The following is a 19,471-nucleotide window of genomic DNA, read 5'->3' on the forward strand; positions in this document are numbered from 1 at the left end:
TTCCAGGGAGGAGTGCCCCTTACATTCTAAGCACAAGGACAAAGCCTGTTTTCATGGATTACGTACACTTAATAGGTCCTGAGACTATTGGAAAATCTCCAAGTCGGTACTGACTGCCAAGATGATTTCCAAACTCCTGGTGCTTTCAGGCTCCTCATGATGCACACGACAGGAGGTTCCAGCAGTGGACACCTATGGCTCGCGTTGTGCTGTAGGACCCTGGTGACAACATAGTTTTCGTGCAGACACCAAGGCTTCACTTACTTTGTGGGTCTGAAAAGGCCAGCCTTCCTGTCCCATTATCCACTGAGATGAACTGCTGTTTCAAGTTGTGACAAATGACAGAAGGGCTCAGAACTGGTCAGCTTGTGCCTCTTCCTTGTCCATCTGACACAGACGGTTTCTAGAACGTATCGCCTGCCAGTAGGCATTTTATCCTTGTGGATTCAGCGTCATTCCTGAACTAGCCCTTGCATCTCCTTTCATTCTCCAAGGGAAGGTAGCATCCTGGGTCCTCAGAGTTTACAGCTTTATTGTGGTAAAGAGGAGGAGAAGAAGTGGGGGACAGAAGTGCCTCTGGGGGATTCTCTTGTTCTCATTCAATCCTGAATTGAGAGCAGTTGCCTGGGAAACAAAACCTAAAAAAAAGTATCATTTTTTTTTTGCATGCATCTTCAAATCTTCCAATGGCAGGATGTGCTTCTGGGTTTGAGAGGAAGCCCTTCAGTTCTTAAGGCCCAATGAGGTGAGATTTATGATCTGCCCAACCCAGCTAAGTGAACCACAGATACTTTCTATCACCCTGCTAATCAACTAGAACATGTATATGTGAAAAACAGAAAGAGAAAAGGTTTAATTATTCTCTGGTTGTCTGAGTTAAGGGGCATCAGAGAGCAGCAGAGAGGATGCAGCAATGCAATCAGAAGACTTGTTCTTGGAACATGCCTCTAAAAGGTAACTTACGTTTGCACTTGGGCTGTGTGTCACAAATAAACCTCCCAGGCTCAACCGCTACAGCTAATAATTACCTGGGCTTGTAAGAGTGTATCTTAAGGCTATTGGTCAGTATCTTTGAACAAACATTTATTGAGTTCTGATGTCACCAGTGTCGGGGTAGGAAAAAATTTTCCTTTATCCTCTTATGTTCAGTGACCGGCGCCTGTGAATTAAACTGACAAAAGACAGAGAAATAGGAGAAAAGGTTTATTTTGTTTGTACATGGGAGCTTCACAGAAAAGAGGTGAAAAATGAAAGAAGCAGTTTGGCTTGAGAGTTTATAGGCCATTTTAACAGAGGGTGATAAGTTGTGGAGAAGTGACTAGACAAAGGAAAAGGGATTTGGCTTCTAGGGGCAGTAAATATATGGGGGAAACAGCTGGAAGATAAACAGTTATTTAATAATATTTGTTATGCAGACTCAAGTTGGTGTGTCCTCTGTGGTTACGAAGACCCATTCTCTTCTTCCTGCTATAGGAGAGGGAGACACTTTTACACATGGAAACATATGCTCTGCTTTTAGGCAGAAAAGAGGAGGGCAGCCTGTTCCTCCCGAATCTGCTGTTTCTCAGTTGCCTTAAGCTCAAAATAATCCTTATACCAAAGTGGCATATTTTGGGGTGGCATGTCCTGATCCCCTTCATAACCATCTCATTAGCATACTGCTGGGATTTTTTTTTTTTCTGGCCCTCCTATGCATAGGCCAACTTGATCCATTCCTGATTAAACGAAGGCATTAATTACAAAAGCAGTCGTTTTTGCATTGAAAGCATCAAAGAAAGGTACTAATTTTTCAGGCATCTTACCAGCTCAAGTATATATATTTACTAGGACTTCATTTCCCTTCAGAAATACATTCAGTAGAAATGTTGACTATGCTAGAGATAATCATCACCATGAGTGTGTGTGCGTGCGTGTGTCTGCCACCAACTTTGTGAACACAAAACGAATGTTTGGAGTGGAAATTACACTTCCCTTCTAAAGGGTAGTATTAGGCATTTTATTCCTCAAACACATAATCAAGTAACAAGAAAGCCTCAACAAGTCTGTGGGAGGGGAGGGCCAATACTTTGCTGATTTTAGTATCATATGAGTTACATAAACAAAAGGCATTTATCTTGGGGATGGTCCCAATAATTAATTCATTATTAAATAAGTAACAATTTGCTCTTTTGTGAGCAGTGCATTTTTTTTCATGTTCCCGGTCTTTTTAAAAAATTTTTATTTATTTATTTATTTGAAAGAGAGTCTTTCTTAAAAATTTTTTTCTTTATTTATTTGAGAGAGAGAGAGAGAGAACGTGAGCAGGAGGGAGGGGCAGAGGGAGAAGGAGAAGCAGGAAGCCTGACCAGGGCTGGATCCCAGGACCCTGGGATCATGATGTGAGCCGAAGGCAGACGTTTAACCGACTGAGCCACCCAGGCGCCCCATGTTCCCAGAGACTTAGGCACAGACCAGGAGTGCTCTAAATTAGCACACAGTTATATAGTTTCTTCAAGAGCAGGTGACTTGCTTTCAGATGAACCCCGCTTCCTCTGCCTGGTATTTATTTACTTCTTACCTCCCAACGTCCAAATCCAATCCACTGCTTCACACCTATTTCAAATGCTGTCTCAAGCATAACTTCCTTTGATGCCTCTCTACTCTCTTTGAACTGCCATGGCAGATAAGTTTTTCTCTGTCTCTCTCACAAAACTATCACTGTCTATCACGCTTGTCACTTATTTGCCTGCCTTATATCTTCTACCAAAGTGTGAGCTCCTGAAAACAGAACCAGAGACTAGCACCATGCCTTGACCAGAGCAGTGCTCAGTAAATTTTTCACAAATGAATGAAAAAGGGGAGATAATACAGTGAGCTCTTGATTATTCTTGGTTTGATTAGCCATTCTGTTGATTATGTTTGGAAAACCTTGCATTCACTTATTTTCAATTGGTAGATGCTTGAGGAACATGATTTAATGTTAATAACAATCTGAGCAAAATAAAAAAAAGCACAGTAAATCTTAGGCAACATCACAAACAACAAGCCCAAACACATAATTTGGTGCAACGTGAAATATAAATAGTTTTGCGATTGTTCTCTGCTTTTGGATTACTTATTGACTGATCTCTCTGTAGGCAGGGAGGCATACAAGTTGATTGTGGTATATGGGCAAGTTGGGGAAGGGAACAATCATCTTGGAACTTAAAGAGATAAAACTCTTTTCGAAGGACTGCTTGCATTCAGTGAATAAAATGGTTCTGACTTACCAACATCAACAGTGTGATCAGGAATTACCCAAATGGCACCTTTCTGGAGAGAGCTGGAGATGTTTGGGCATCTTCACAAATTTTTTGAATATCAAGAAGGAATTGCAGGGAACATTTCTGACACACAGGGAAATAAAGCCTTCATATGAATTTGAATGGAAAGGGTAAATTTCCTAATCACCTCATAGTTGCCAAGAGAAATAAGCACTCAGATGGTGTAACCTGTTTTAAAGGAAAGACCGACAAAAAAAAAAATAAATAAAGGGTAGATCAACAGACTTGTTTTTAGGTAATAAAGAAGCCATCATAGAGATCCAAAACAAAATCTAATAAAAATAATAAGAACTGCTAAGCACAATAACAAGAAAAAAAACCACATAGAACACATAACCAATTCCATAAAAAGATGGCCATTCTCTATTTCAATAGAATGACAATTCACTTTGTACAGAGAGTATAGCTTCTCTGTCAGTCAAAGAAAGTAACCAAAATATTGACCTTTACCAGTTCCCTGCAGATTAGGAAAGCTGTTTCTTGTAATAAAGAGTCTGGCCCTGAGAAGTTGAATTTGCAGCAAATCTGCGAACTTAAACTTGTCCTCATATTGGAGAATTGAGAAATTAAGGAGGTTATGCTCTTCATCCCAACATCCTTTCTGTTGTAGAGTGGATGGGTCAACACAATACTCTCCTCTTATCAGTGAAAAATGATGTGAATTGCAAATTCTACCCCATGTAGGCTTCCGATGACTACAGAGCTGACCCTTGAACCACACAGGTGTAAACTGCATGGGTCCATATATGCAGAATTTTTTCGATAAACACGATACAGTATAAATGCATTTTCTGTTATGATTTTCTTAATAACATTTTCCTCTAGCTTACTTTATTGTAAGAATACAGCATATAATACATACAACATACAAAAGATGTGTTAATCAACTGTTTATGTGATCGGTAAGGCTTTGGGTCAACAGTAAGCTATTATTAGTAAAGATTTTGGAGAGTCAAAAGTTATACACGGATTTTTTTACTGCATGGGGCATCAGCACCCCTAGCCCCCCACATTGTTCAAGGTTCAACTGTATATTAAATTCTTAGTTGTTGCCATGTACAAGATGATCTCTACGGTGGGTTCCATAACTCTGTAGGTGAGTCTTACTGCCTCCAGGCTTGACATTCTGTTTTCAGCGGGGGTTCCCTTGGATCCAGGAAAAGCCCGGTTGTAAGCATCAGCCTGGACTACTTACTAGGAAGCCACTAGCCACATGTGGCTAGTGAGCCCTGGAAATGTGGCTGGCCTGAACTGAAATGTGCTGTCACTGTGTAAAAACACAAGCCAGATTTTGAAGACTTAGGCTGAAAAAAAGGAACGTAAAATATCTCAATATTTTTTATGCTGATTGCATGCTGAAATGACAAACTTGGAATATATTTGATTACAGAAAATACATTATTCAAATTAATTTCACCTGTTTCTTTCTACAGAAATGTGGCTTTCATGTGCATGGCTTACTGTGACTATTTGAATTGAAAATTACATCTGTGCCTGGCATTCATGCTCACGTTCTATTTCCAATGGATAACTCTGGTAAAGGGGCAAGACCTTTCTTTCAAAGAAAGGCCTGTGGCCACATACAGGCTCCAGCCCGTGATCTTCAAAATGCTCAGGGATAGGACCAAGAGGCTCTGGGAGATTCTATCGGCATTTGGGAATGTGTGTGAGTTGCAAAGCCAAAGATAAAATAGTAATATCTGGTCTTGAGACATATGCTCCTCCAATTTCTTTGTGGCTGAAGTGTGGACTCCTTAAAACAACACTGTATGAAGATATTTCTGTAAACAGCTCCAGTCCTTCAAAAACAGTTCCTTTTGGCTGGGGTCTTTTGGGCTTGGAATGTGGCCTTCCACTCGTGCCATAAATTTACTGTCCTAAGGAATGAGGCTTGAACGTTGTATATTCATTAGAATAAAAATGGTACCATTGATGTTAAACATTATGAAGTTGTTGCTAAATCCAGTGATGAGTCAGGGCCCCAAGGAAACAACTCTAAGTGTCATTAGAGATTCCTTCATTATCTTTCTCTCATTACATTTTTTCCTCTGAATAAAACTCCCTGTGAGAAACCCAATACCTTTAGTAGACAATAATATTATTTAGGTGCTGTCTTAAGCCCGTTTGGGCTGCTATAACAAAGTACCAGAGACTGGGTGATTTATGAACAACAGACATGTATTTCTCGCCATTTTGGAGTCCAGACGTCAAGGTCAGGGCACCAGAGTGCTCAGATCATGCATGCTGAGACTCCTTTTGTGGGCTGCAGACGGCCAGCTTCTCTTTGTGTCCTCACACAGTGGAGACAGAATGCATAGCTCCCTGGTCTCCGGTTGGCACTGATCCCACATCCTGGGGGCCCCACCCTCGTGACCTTATCACCTCCCAAAGGCCCCACCTTTATCTTTGGCTTTGCAACTCACACACATTCCCAAATACCATCACATTGGGGATTAGGTTCCAACAAATGAATTTTGGAGGGACCCAAACATTCAGTCCATAATAATTGTCTACTTTTTAAAAGCAATTTGTAATCTGTATTTTCATAAAGACTATCCTATTTGAATCATATGAAAGTCCTATGAGGTCTTTAGGATGGATATTATGGGCCCTATTTAATGGACAATGTCACTTGAGCTTTGATCCATTTCTCCTACTTAGTAAAGGTGAAAATGGAAGCAGGACTTTGGCCTCAGTGGGCTTTCAGTTTGGTGGGCTGCCATATTGCGGTGGTTAAGGATAAGGCCATATGGTTGAACTGGATCCTAATCACCCACTTACTCACTACACTGAGAGGTGAACTGTACTAAACCTCTCTGCACCTCAACCTCCTTATCCATAAAATACCAACAACTATTACACCTTCCTCCTGAGAAAATCAGGGGGAATAAATAACCTAACACCTATTTCACAGATGGAGAAATAGAAGCCCAGAGATGTCAAGTAACTGGGCCAGGCCACATAGCTCAGCAGTGGAAGATCCAGGTTTGAAATGAAGTCTAACTCTAAAACCTGTACTCTTTTTTTTTTTTTTCTCCTAAGTGGGGCTATCAAAGTTTTGCTTTATTTTTCACTTCTTGGCAAGCATAATGAATTTGCTAATTGATGTGGACTCACTGGGGCACAATGATAAATCCACCTTCAAATCCAAGTTTGGACCAATTCTTGTTCTGTCCCAACAGCGTCTATAGCCTTCTGATCCTTCTTTTTTTTTTGTTTTTAGCTTTATTGTGGCAGAATTAACAAATAAAATGGTAAGATATTTAAAGTGTACATCATAATGATATACAGTGTGAAAGGTTTTCTCCCATCTAGTTAACAGATACTTCACTGGTTTAGTTAGTTTTTTTCAGTGAGAACATTTTTTATTCTCTTAGCAAATTTCAATTCTACGATACAGTGTTATCAACTATAGTCACTATGTTATACATTGGATCCTCACACCCTATTCATCTCATAGATGAAATTTTAAGACAGTATAAGAGGTTTTACCAAGCTCCCCCTCTATCCCCTACACTCCCACTCCTTGGCAACCACTTTTCTATTCTCTGCTTTTATGAGTTGGAATTTTTTTTTTTTTTTTTTAGATTTCATATATCAGTGATATCATGCAGTATTTGTCTGTCTCTGCTGTCTCTGTCTGGCTTATTTCAGTTTACATAATGCCCTTAAGATCCATCCATATTTTTGCGAATGGTCAGATTTCCTTCTTTCTCGTGGCTAATATTCTATTATAAAGATAAAGATCTATACAGAGAGATATATAAATCTATATCAATATTTCTATATATCACATTGTCCTTCTCTCTTCATCCACTGACAGATTGTTTCCATGTTTTGGTTACTGTGAATAATGCTGCCGTGAACATGGGATGACAAATATCTCTTTGAGGTCGTTTTCATTTCCTTTGGGTCTATACCCCAAATTGGGATTGCTGGGTCATATGGAAGTTCTATTTTAATTTTTTGAGGAACCCCAATTCACATCCCCATCTGGTCCATTTTAGTCACAAGAATGTTCCAGTTTCAGCAGTTAAAACATCCAGCTCAACATAACACATACTCAGAACTCTTACTCCATTGGGAGCCTCTCTTTCCCTTGGTGCTACTCAGACCAGGAAGCCTGAGGTGGAGCAGGGTGCAGTGTCCCTTTTACTTGGTTAGTCCCCTCCTACCCTGTCCCCACACTCATCCCCGGCCCAATCGGGGAAGGGGAGAGGATTAGGAGGTGAAGTGGTTGGTACCATATTGATCCAGCATCCATGCTCTCTGGTTCACGGCTGTCCCCAGCAGACTGTGTCACGAGGTTCCTGTGTGGGTTGTGTAGAACCGTTGTTCCTTCTTCCTGGGCCTCAGCAAGGCACCTTTTCCTGGGTCACTTTCCCTAGGCACTTCTCTTGGACTGAGTCTCCTGGCTCATGGGAACCCTGGGCTTCCTGGCATCACCTCCATCCCTGGGCAAGCACAGGGACCTCCTACTACAGCTCTGCCTCTTTCGGTCGTTTATTGCCTTGAGCACTGCCATCACCTTTATATTCCACGGGCGGGCATCAGGCACCCATATTCTCTACATCTCCCAAACTCCAGGGGACCCGACTGAAGGTGTCTCCTTGAAGCTCCTCTAAGTTGTCAGGTGGGGAAGAGGTAACCCCCTGAAGAAATGCCAACAATTTTCTCAAAGAATTACCTCCACTCTTCTCTTTGACTTCCAGGTTCCCACACACTCCGGGAGACAGAGGACGAGCAAACCATCCCAACACCTATTTCCAGACCCCACCTTGCAAGTCCTGCATAGGTGGTCTGGATTCAACTTCACTCTGGAGCAGAGGATACTTGACACTTTTTTTCCTGAGGCTCTGGAGGCCTGAGCCACGGTTGAGATGAAATGTCCCTTCCCTTTGACCTACCTGTACCCTGTGTAAAGTACTTGTATCTGTGTCTGGCATATAGTAAGTGCTCAGTTAATATTTGCTTTTATTATTTCCTGAGATCTGCTGCTGTAACTTTGACAAGTTGCCTAAAGTTCACTCTGCTTCAGTGTGTCAGGGTCTTGGTCAGGTGCTCACGGTGGAAAGCCCGGCCCCAGCCCAGACTGGGCAATGATGAATTCCCCAGCTAGTAGCAAGCTTTCTGCCTGTCCTAAGGCCATGGCAGCCCTTTTTAGAACAGACCTGGGGGTGCAGCGCCCTGAGGAATGCGCCCAGGTGAAAAGGTAATTTTGATATGCAAAAGGAAAGCACTGAAAGCTATAAAAGCCTTGATGGAAGAGCATAAAAAAGATGCTCAGCCTACTCTTGATGGGGAGAGGACAGCCCCTCCCACCCCAGGGGCAGGAAACCAGAAGCACAGTCAAGGACAAGCCAGAAGAAGAGTCTATAGAAATCCCAGCCAGTAGGTAGGCTGCAGTCTCTGTATCAAATCATTTCCACACTAAATGGAGAGTAGTAATACAGTTTACTTGGCAGCATCTTTGTTTGTTAAACAAGTTGGGACGAAAGCTGGAGCCTAGATTATTTATCCTCATCTGAAATGTATGAAAACAACACTTAGAACATACTTTTTGGCGTAGACAGGGAGGAGTCCTTAATAGAAGCATTTACTTGTGTCTGATTTTTACTTGTTTTTACCAGGTTCATTTAATTTGATAGATGGTCTAAGCCTCAGAGTAATGCCACTGGAATCTCATGAAGATGTGTAAAGCTGGGGCATCTGGGGGCTCAGTCGGGTTAAGCATCTGCCTTTGGCTCAGGTCATGATCCCAGGGTCCTGGGATTGAGTCCCACGGAGGGCTCCTTGCTCGGTGGGGAGATTGCTTCTCCCTCTCCCTCTGCCCCTCCCCTTGCTCTCTCTCTTTGTCAAATAAATAAATAAAATCTTAAAAAAAAAAAAAAAAAGATGTGTAATGCTGAGGATGCTTCTCACACTGAGACCCAGCCTCTGTGCTTGTGGTAGCCACTGGGGCTTGTCGATGTCAGCTAGGGCTGCCGTAACAAGACATCATGGAAAGAGGGCTTAAACAATAGACACTTATTCTCCAACAGTTCTGGATGCGTGAGGTCCAAGATCAAGGTGCTGGCAGGGTTGATATCTGGTGAGATTTCTCTTCTTGGCTTGCAGATGGCCACCTTCGCGCCGTATACTCACATGGCCTGCCTTTTCTCTGTGAGCGCACATTCCTTCTATCTCTTCCTTTTATAAGGACACCAGTCCTATTCACTCAGGACTCCACTCTTATGACCTCATTTAATTTTTATTACATCCTTAAAAGGTCCTGTCTCCACAAACAGTCACATGGGGGCTTAGCATATGAATTTGAGGGGGACCTGATTCAGTTTGTAACAGAGCTGTGCATAAATGTTCCATTTCTTCTACTGGGCATTTGGGAAGACTGCACGTCCTGCTTCCTTTGAATTCAGATGTGGCTCAGGGGAGAGAGAATACTGTCACTTGCTTTGTTTGATGAAATGGGTGATGAAGTGACATGCAAACAGGGAAGAAGCTTAGATTCTAATCTAAGGCTTAAATTCCCACATTCCCCTCAAAACATCTGTTCTGGTGATGCTCCTGCTTCCAGGGGAGCCTGATGAACAAAGCACCCATGCTGACCAGTGCTGTCCACGTATATAAGAGAGAAATTATAACACACACACACACACTTTTATGGGTGTTTTGCCATTGAAATTTGGGGTTGCTTGTTGCTTGTGCATGACCTAGCCCATCCTGACCTACGCAAAGTCTGAGTATTTGGGGGTTGCTTTTCTTGTGCATGACGTAGCCCATCCTGACTTATGCAAAGGTCGAGTATTCATTTGTTATGACATTTGGGACTTATAAAACCCAACACACACCTTTACATCTTCTCTTCCTAGGCTACGTCGGAAAATAGCATACAACGGTACTTATTCTGGCAACTTATTTATTTTTTGTTCCTTTTCTGAGCATACATGGGCTAATATCTATAATATATGTCATCTAACTTGCTAATTCTCTTACACCAGGTTTTCTCCCAAGCTACAAGCCAACCTTCCTAAATGACTGCCTGGAGTCCTTCCCATCAACTCACTGCTGGTGCCTTCACTTCAACATGCTCAAGAACAAACTTGTTCTACCCCAAACTCTATTTTTACTTTCTCTGGCTCACCACTTTTATGATCATCGCGGCTGCAAACCTCAGAGACACTTTGTGTGTGTATCAGAGGTAGAGGAAATATGTCTCTGAAATCTTTCTATTTTTATAAAAATTGTTTTGGATAATTTCAAACATGTATGGAAGGCAACAGAATTATGCCATGAACCTCTGTGTCCCCGTCATCCAGCAACTCATTACCAGCTCATGGCCAATCTTTTTTTGGTTTGTTTCTATATCTACCCCAATCAGATGATTTTGAAGCTATAAATGCTTCAGTATGCATTTCTAAAAGATAGGGACTCTTTAAAAAAATAGCCACAACACTTTATCACTGAAAATTAACAGTATATGCTATTTCGAGTCAATGTTCCTCTTCTACAGTTTGTCAGCTGTCTCATAATTTTGTTGTTGTGGTTGACATCTATGTGATTCAGGTTGAAATAAAGTCCACACACCTCCATCAGCTGATCTGTTTCTTTAATCTATAAATGCTCTGATTCCCTCTCTCTCTCTCTCTCTCTCCCTTTTTCCTTACAATTCATTTGTTGAAGAGCCCACTGTGTTGGTCTTGCAGGGTTTCCCGCAGTTAGGATTTTGTTGACTGGATTCCCAGGAAAGTTTGTTTAGTGTGTTCTAGAGTCTGCATTTCCTATAAATTGATAGTTTGGTAGAGAGGCGTGCTATGCATTATTTGGCAAAGCTGCTGCGTAGGTGATATATTCTATTTCTATCAGGAGGCTCACCATATATGGTCTCTTTCCATGGTATTAGCAGCCATTGATGATTATTGTCTAGGCCAGTGGTTCTCAATCTTGAGCGTGCACCAGAATCACCTGGCAGGCTTGTTAAACTACAGATTGTTGAGGCCTTACCTGAGTTTCTGATTCAGTAGGTCTGGGTTAGGCCCAATAACTCACACTTTTAACAAAAGCCCCCAGGTGATACTGATGTTGCTGGTCCAGTGACCATCCTCTGAGAACCACGGACCTGGAGCTATTATTTTGTTAGGGGTTGAAAGGTAGTGATGTTCTAGTCTATCTTTCCTTATTAATTCATTAACTGGAATACATTTATACAAGAAATGTTCCAAATCATTTACTTGGGTACCTTGGGGTAGAGTTTATGTAAGGAAGGTGCTATAAAGGTTTGATTCTTTCCCTTTATTTACCAGTTTCCAAAGTGGGTTGGATAATATCCTCCAGAGGTAACCAGTGGCTTGTGTGTGTGTGTATGTGTGTGTGTGTGGGGGGGGTGTTTCACTCCATTGCAGTTGTTATTTCATTGATATTCAAACTGTCTTGTCTTTAGCCATGGGAACCTTGGAGATGTTTTGAGTCTGTGTTCTTCTTTGTCAAATACCTTGTGGTTGGTCCAGCAGCTACACCCTTGTTCACCACTGTCACAACCCGTGCCCACCCTCCTTCCCACTGCAGCTCATTTCACATACGAGTAGGTGTACTGTAAACCTGTCTTGGGTGAAATTCCAGTCATGTCATTACCTGCTCAAAGAATTCTCAGTAACTCACCAGATTAAATACAGACCTTGGCAGTGGCATATGAGTCCTTCTAATTTTTCTCACTCCTGCCCTGAAATTGGGAAGTCCCACCTCAGAGCCTTTGCTCATCCTGCCTCTCTGCCTCGGCTCTCCCCATTCTCTCTGCTGATACTTCATTCATCCCAAATGCCACTTGTCTTATGGATCTCTTCGTGATGTCTTCAGTTAGGAAGCTGAGCCCTTCTGTGGCATTTGCCTGCATTCTGTACTTCTCTTTAAAGTATTTGCTTAGAGGCTTTGTGTTTTGGTCACTAGCAGGCTTGTTTATTACTCTCTGTAGTAGAAATGGTCTCTTGATTGTTTCACTCAAATTCGTACTTCTGTGGCACCCTGTCCTACAACCTTCCTATTTGTAGGATTATGTTGATATGAAGTATTAGCCATGAACTCAACTAATATTCACTGAAAGAGGTATAGATTTATATATATATGGAAATACTTATATTTACATATATCTTATATCTATGAACTCCAAGGCACAAAAAATGCCCATTTTTTTTTAATCTGAATGTTCAAAGCAACAACATAATTCTTCAGAGAGACAGTTTACAGAGAGCCAATAATCTCCCCATTTCCATTTCAGTAAGTTAGGAGAAAAAATAATTTTCTTCTTGCTCTACCTGCAACTTCCTCTTATGTGAAACACTTAATCTCACTCCAGTCCACAAAGATCTGAACCTCCGTTAATAAATTCGGGTGGCTCAATTTATCTGACATAGTATACACTGCTCTGTCTGGTTACATATCATTTAAATATGTCTGTGTTATGACTGATCCACCAGGCTAAATTTGAAAGATGGGGTTTTTGAAAATCAGCTTTCAGGAATAATAGATGAGAAAACTCACCTACCTTTGTTGTGAGCAAATTGGAGAGAGGTTTCCCACACTTCACGGTGCTGTACCCTGAAAAGCCAGAAGGAAAAATCAGGTGGATAATTTTTATGTCTGTTGCTATGACAACTAACCCAGCCACTTCCGCGAGGATATGGACAATTATGCCAAAGCAGGGATTCTCAGCCTGGAGTCCCCGAGCCACTCTGCCAAGTAAACCTTCCAGATCTCCCGTTGGCAACATGAAAAACAAAATCGAGTGTACCAGAATTCATATCCTGTTCTGGGGAAACACCTGTAAGAGATGCCATAAATGACTCACCGATTAATGCTTGAAACCAGAATAAATTGCCTCGGTGCATTACTATGGCACGAACCATCTGGTTCGTATGGAGGGGCCATACGATTCACAAGTCATACCTAAGATCGCAAGAGGGGAGCTGCTGACATTCACGGAGAAAATGACCACTGTCTCACATTCTCACAATGCAAGAGTTGAAGGTGGCATCCAATGTTTCCCTGTGCTTGCTGAGAGGGAGTTTCATCTCAGGTGTTGAGTAAATGCAATTCTCCATTTTATTCTCAATACTATGATAAGCTGGAAGCCTAAGAATACCTCTGTTCAGGATTCTAATTGTGCCGTTATCTGAATTCTTAAAATGATTATGGAAGGATTTGAGTTACTGATAGGGTTCTCTTAAGAATCCATCTGGGGTTGAAATTTAATCCCTCCACTGCCCATTGGTCCTTCATGGGTTAAAAAAGAAACAAACCACCATTTTCATTTTATGAAGTTAGGCATATCTCCCCCCACCCTTAAATAAAGTAAATCCCATCTGCAGAAGGCCAAAAAAGTCAAATATGCAATCTGCAAACAAATGACTTTCATATGTATTTTGAAAACAATGCCAAGTTTGAAATGGAAAGGTAAAGATCTTTCTGGAAATAATTTCTGCGTGCATGCATGTATGTGTTTGTGTGTGCCCAGGGACAGAGAGGGCAGATTGGAAGCTACTGGGAGCTAGCTGTAGGGTATGGGAATTTGGAATTGCTACTTTCTTCTGTGCTAAATTTTAGCACAACCCTCCTTGTTCCTTAATTAATGATTAAACAAATTCAATTCATGATTTAACTTAATTAAACAACTAATGAATTTGTGTATGCAGGAATCATTAATGTGGCATTTGAGGCAGGGCCTCTAGGGCATGGTTAACTCGGTTCTTCACAGCTCAGTAGATAGGATCTAGAGCTGTACGCATGTCTCTTTGCCTTATATGCCACGCCCCTGCTATCGAGTCGATTCATTCTACTCGGGGTTAGCGACATGCATAGATGCTATATGCGTAGATTACCCTTTGTGTATGAGGATAATTTTTCTGGTACATTTGCTAAGAGATACAGTTTTGGAAATGTATTTCCACCAGGGACAGTCAGCTTACTTATTTTTTAAAAGCTATTGAGACCTATTATAGAAATACTCATGGGCAACTCTTTAGGAGGACAGAACGCAATCTTGTTATATTTTTAGATATTCTTATTTCTTTTTGAAAGCACAGTGGCATCTCAGAAATCCAACTGAAAGGCCACTCTGTGAAATAGGACATTTGAAAAGAAATAGTTTTCATGACTCTCCAGTGGAGGCCCTTACCTTGGGATGACAAGATGTGCCTCTCTCTTCTGGGTAGAGGTACCATTTTGGAAAAAGGGAAGAGAGAGAAGTCAACCATCACATATCAAAGCTTCGCAGTGGTCTTGTGCTGTGGGTGTCTTAGCTTGTTTGGGATGTTTTCATCTTGATTTTCAAGGAGGGAAGCAGGGCCCGCAGAGATGAGCTAACCTGCCCAAGGTCACCCAGCTAATACACAGTGGAGCTGGGAAAGCTTTGACGTCTGTCTGTGTTTGTGCCATACCATCCATCGAAGCATGTCTGGCACACGACCCAATTGATCCCTTGAGGTTCTAATGTACTTGACAACAGTTTGTTTTCTAAAGTAGGCAAACATTTCCCTCAGAATCTCATTGACGCTATTAATTTGCTTAGCAAACCATTTTATCCTGAGTAGTGCCAAGGAAAACTTCAGTGATCCCCTGTCTTAATTATCACTGACTTCAAATAAGGAAGTCCTATTTAATGAAGTTACACTGTAGATGTCCATAAAAGATGTGGAGGCTTCCTACCTGGGTTATTCATATCGAGCAGCCCAGACTTAGAGCAAAGCTCTGATGAGGAAAAAAGGAGAGCGTTTGGCAGTGTTGCGATGGGAAAAGCAAAGCTGGTAGTTGTGCACTTGCCTTTTTAGCTTGTGAAATACATTTAAACAACCAACACTGCTTTAGGTCGCTCTCTGAATATCTACATTTTGGAGATAGACTTGTTTCAAGTCATTAATCTTTTCATCCTGTGTAGACACATCATAGGATCTCCTGGGAATGGCTCTTTCTGCTGACCCTAGCCTTTCCCCACAAGCACAGTGGCTCTGTGAGAGTGAATGGATTAAAATGAGCCTATTTCAACAAACTCCTGAGTCCATATTTATTGATCACTCCTGGACTTTTCTTTTTTTAAAAGAAGATTTTATTTATTTATTTGAGAGAGAGAGAGAGAGCATGAGGGGGGGAGGGTCAGAGGGAGAAGCAGACTCCCCACTGAGCGGGGAGCCCAACGCGGGACTCCATCCTGGGACTTCAGGATCATGACCTGAGCTGAAAGCAGTCGCTTAACCAACCAAGCCACCCAGGTGCCCTAGTCCTGGACTTTTCTGAACTGTGCCTTTTCCTTGAACAGGCTCATGGCACAAGCAACATGAAATATGACATTAGGCAACAGCTCTTGAATTCACAAAACACGGAATCTAAGCAGTCCAGGTCCTTGTAAGGTCAGTGGATGGCAGAAGAGGTGTGGGTCATGTATGAGAAGCTTCAAAATGCCAATGTCCTTAGCTCTTGGTAGGATCACTAGGACTCTATTGAAGAGCCCAGATGATCCCTAAGAGCAGAGACTCCTGGGTATGAGCTTCCAGAAAGTGATGTCTTGGGTGGATTAAATCTCATCATGAGAAGGGAGGGCAGGTCAGGATAGAGATAGACTTCAGCGACTGCCTCCTTCTGTCCTCACCTTCCAAACTCCCTTGTTAAGGAAGAGAGACAAACGTCAAGCGCTCCAAAGTGGTCCAATTCTGGATTAGGGTAAGAAAGGGATTCTCAGGAACACTGATTTGCCCTAGTTCTTCAGTGGTTCTTGGGCAATGGTTTGGTTTGCACTCAAATGCATTATCTTCAGAGTTTGTTAACATTCAACCATTTCTTTCTGAGCATCTAGAGAGAAATTTCTCTCAGATCTTAGGATCTGGGAAATCTGTATCACTGAGTAACAACTGGCTTGTTTTGAGTTCACGTACACTGCAACTCTGGAATCTGATCATATTTTTCGCTTGCTTTGTCTCCTCAGGAGTTTGGAACAGGGTTTCAGACTCATCGTGTTTTGGTGAAAGCCCCCTCATTCTGTTTCTTTTCCATCCACCTCCAATACATCAAATTTGTCCTTTTCACACCAACTCCATTTCTCCAGTCCCTGTTCTGAAATTTTCAGGCCATGTCAACACAATGACCAGAGAGCATTATAATCTGTTCATCCTTCCAGGGTGTGCACTGCATAATTCTAGGAAATGCCATCACATAGACTATAATGTAACCACAGTGTGAATGGTGCCCTCCAGAGTTGTGCAGTGTATAACCTGTACAACGATTCATGGGCACCCTGGGAGAAGACAATCTCCCCCAGAGGCTCCATTCTGTTCTTAGATGGGATATACTTACCCTTCACAGTCTGGGATTCTTCAAGGACAACGGTCCCAAATAATTTGAACCATGACTTAGCAATGCCCACCTATGCTTTCCTTCTTCTGTGATTTCCTTTTGAAACTTAGTGGAAACAGCTGGGAGAAAATTCTAATTATAAAATGGAACCATTGTATGTATTTCTGACAGAACCCACAACTTGGTTAATTGTCTTCATTCACCCAGTTAAATTCTTAGAAGAACACGTGGCACCCCTTTTGCTGGTATGATGTTATAGTGTCAATCTCCCTATTTCCCCACTCGTTATGTTTGTCCCTTGTGGAGATGCCAGGGATCAAATGCCATTTCTACTCGGCTTCCCTTAAAGAGATTACTGTGTCAGAAAATTCCTTCTGCAATTGCTGAACCCATCTTCTCCTACCTTTTCCTAAGCGCAGGTTGGGGGCACTGACTAGCCTCTTTGTCCATAATGAGAAAGGAGGAAAGACCTCTTTGAATTACCTCCAGGAGTACTAGCTCCTTCTCCCTGATTAGCAGAATGCATGTCATGTTCCCAACACCAAACACAAGTTGGTCCCAAGATAACTCCCCTCGTGTAATCTTGGAGCTTCTGAACTTTTCTACGTTTAGTAAACCAAAATCTCATCCCTATCATTCATATGCAAGAAATCATCTTAGAGTCCACACCAAATCCATTTGCGTTTAGGATTCTTTCCTGCCCATGCTAACCCAAACACAAGAGGACACAAAATGCAGGGACAAGTGTAATTTAGCAGCAAAATGTTGATATGACACAGAGACCCAAGGTGAGCAGATTTAAGTATGGGGATTTAAAAGTAGATATGTATTTGGCCTGCATTCTAGAGAGAGTAGCTTTGACAATTTCTTGTTTAGGCAGGAAATACAATGATGTTAGCAGTGGTTTTCTTCTTAATCTGCATAGGTTTGGGTTTGAAGGATAAAGGGAAACAGACTCCACCCGGGTAAGGGATCATCAGGTTTCAGAATATAGAAATCCTAGCGGCATAGTGCAGAGACTATTGGGACGGTGAAGGCAGCATTCAGTTGGAGTTCAGGGTCTGTGATGCTGTTTCCTTCCTGTACAACGGAGACCCCTGCCTCAGTAGACGGGCCAAAATGAGGGAAAGTACGTGACATCAGCACGTGGGACAGTTCCAGGCAGAAGGACATTCCCCCGTGATGTGTGCTTTGGGCGTCTCGATGATCGTATTGGGATAAGGTGCCCCCAGGGATTAGAGATGACCACAGAGAACTGTTAACTATTAGCAGATACAGAAGCACGGCGTGAGAACTGTATCTATTTTTTCTTTGTAACTTACTGGAGCATAAATGAATATCACTCTGTGGGGTGCATTTACCTTTTTCCATTTCCACTTCATTAAGAAACTGGTTTAAAAGATTTTTCAAAAGAAGAGAAAAGGAAAGGAAAGAAAAAAGGGAAACCCTTTGCCGGATGTGGCTAAGAATGATCTCTATTCTGGTCTGGTTTTCTGTTCCTTTTGCGCCGACCAAGTTCTGCTGATCCTTTGGCGCCTGCCAATGCTATTCTTGGCCTTTCCTGTCTGGGCTTTGGCACCATGTGCTAATATCAGTGTTTCTACTCCCAGCCTATGCTCAAAGTGAACATCAGATGTAATCTTTATCAATTGTGTTTTTAAGGACGTTTGCCTCCTGCAATATGCTCTGCAAAACACCACCTGCTGCTCATCACTCGTTCCAGGGAAAGCCTTGCTCTGGGATGCTCACGTGCTTCTCTGTACGTTCTGTGTCCTGGATCTGCTTTATAAGCAGAATGGGCACGACCATCACGTGTGAATTAGTGTGCCGAGGGCTGGCTTGGATTCTCATTTACGTGTCCCAACAACGGTATGGACCAGCCCTGCTACGACCCCATCGCCGACAGGCTCTGTGAGACACAGGGGAGAAGCTGACAGGTGCAAGTGCAAGTCAGAGCAGGGGCTTAGCCCCAAGGGACTGAGGACAACTCCTGCCTTCTCCTCCATCACATTCTCTCCATCTTTGTACTGTGTGCTAGATCTTTCTGTCAGACAAGTGACTTCCTTTATAAAGTTCAACTTGAAAACAGACGCTCCATTTGGAATGAACACAGGTGCCGAGATTGTCCTCTGGGACTCTCAAGACTTTTACTGGGTAAGCTGCTCCTCCCACGGCTGATGGTGTGGATGCCACACACCACCCAGCGCAGCACCCTGCACCCAGAAAGAACTCTAAATAAGGCCTCGTTCTTTTTCTCTTTGCTGTCTTTTGCTGGGGAGAAGAAAGTTGTGTTCTGTGTGATGCATCGCCAAGCACCTTAATTTGTTTGTTCCAAGGCTTTTGACTCATTTCGGGTGCCAGATTAAAATTAATAGCAATGAGGATGACGATGATGCCTTGATAACGAGGCTGAATCATTTCCACGTAGCCCTCTGAGAGAGGAGACCGTCATGCGAGGGGCGCGCCAGGACAGTAGGCTACGTGGCTTTCGTAGCTCGGGAGTGCCACAGCTGTGTGTCTCCTGCACAGCCCAACTCAGCAAGATGACAGTGAGACATCTGCTCGTGTGAACTTATAAATATCAAGGTTGATGCATAACATGAGCGCCTCTGAAGCTTTGCTTCATCCTCATGTCAGAGGGCAACATCCAGCAGCTAGATCAGGCAACAGAGAGCTCGCAAGAAGAACGTGTATTCCTGGTAGAGCTGGGAGCACACATCATTTTCCCTGGCAAAACCACCCTCGTGTTCATGAACGCACTCAGAATTGAGCAACCCAGGCTGTGAAGACACAGTAGGTACCACATACATTTTTTATTTTATTTTATTTTTTAATTT

General features: G+C 42.4%; 1 long non-coding RNA gene across 1 annotated transcript; it reads left to right on the forward strand.

Moving 5' to 3' along the window:
• Positions 1 to 809: 809 nt before the first annotated feature.
• LOC115941401 (uncharacterized) lies at positions 810 to 10,590 on the forward strand. Its single transcript, XR_014145455.1, has 3 exons — positions 810 to 954; positions 8,015 to 8,251; positions 10,301 to 10,590. It is a non-coding gene; the product is annotated as an uncharacterized LOC115941401 (long non-coding RNA).
• The last annotated feature ends 8,881 nt before the right edge of the window (positions 10,591 to 19,471 follow it).

This window comes from Leptonychotes weddellii, chromosome 5 (genome assembly GCF_054177405.1).
Source record: "Leptonychotes weddellii isolate Sample4059 chromosome 5, ASM5417740v2, whole genome shotgun sequence".
Lineage (NCBI taxonomy): Eukaryota > Metazoa > Chordata > Mammalia > Carnivora > Phocidae > Leptonychotes > Leptonychotes weddellii.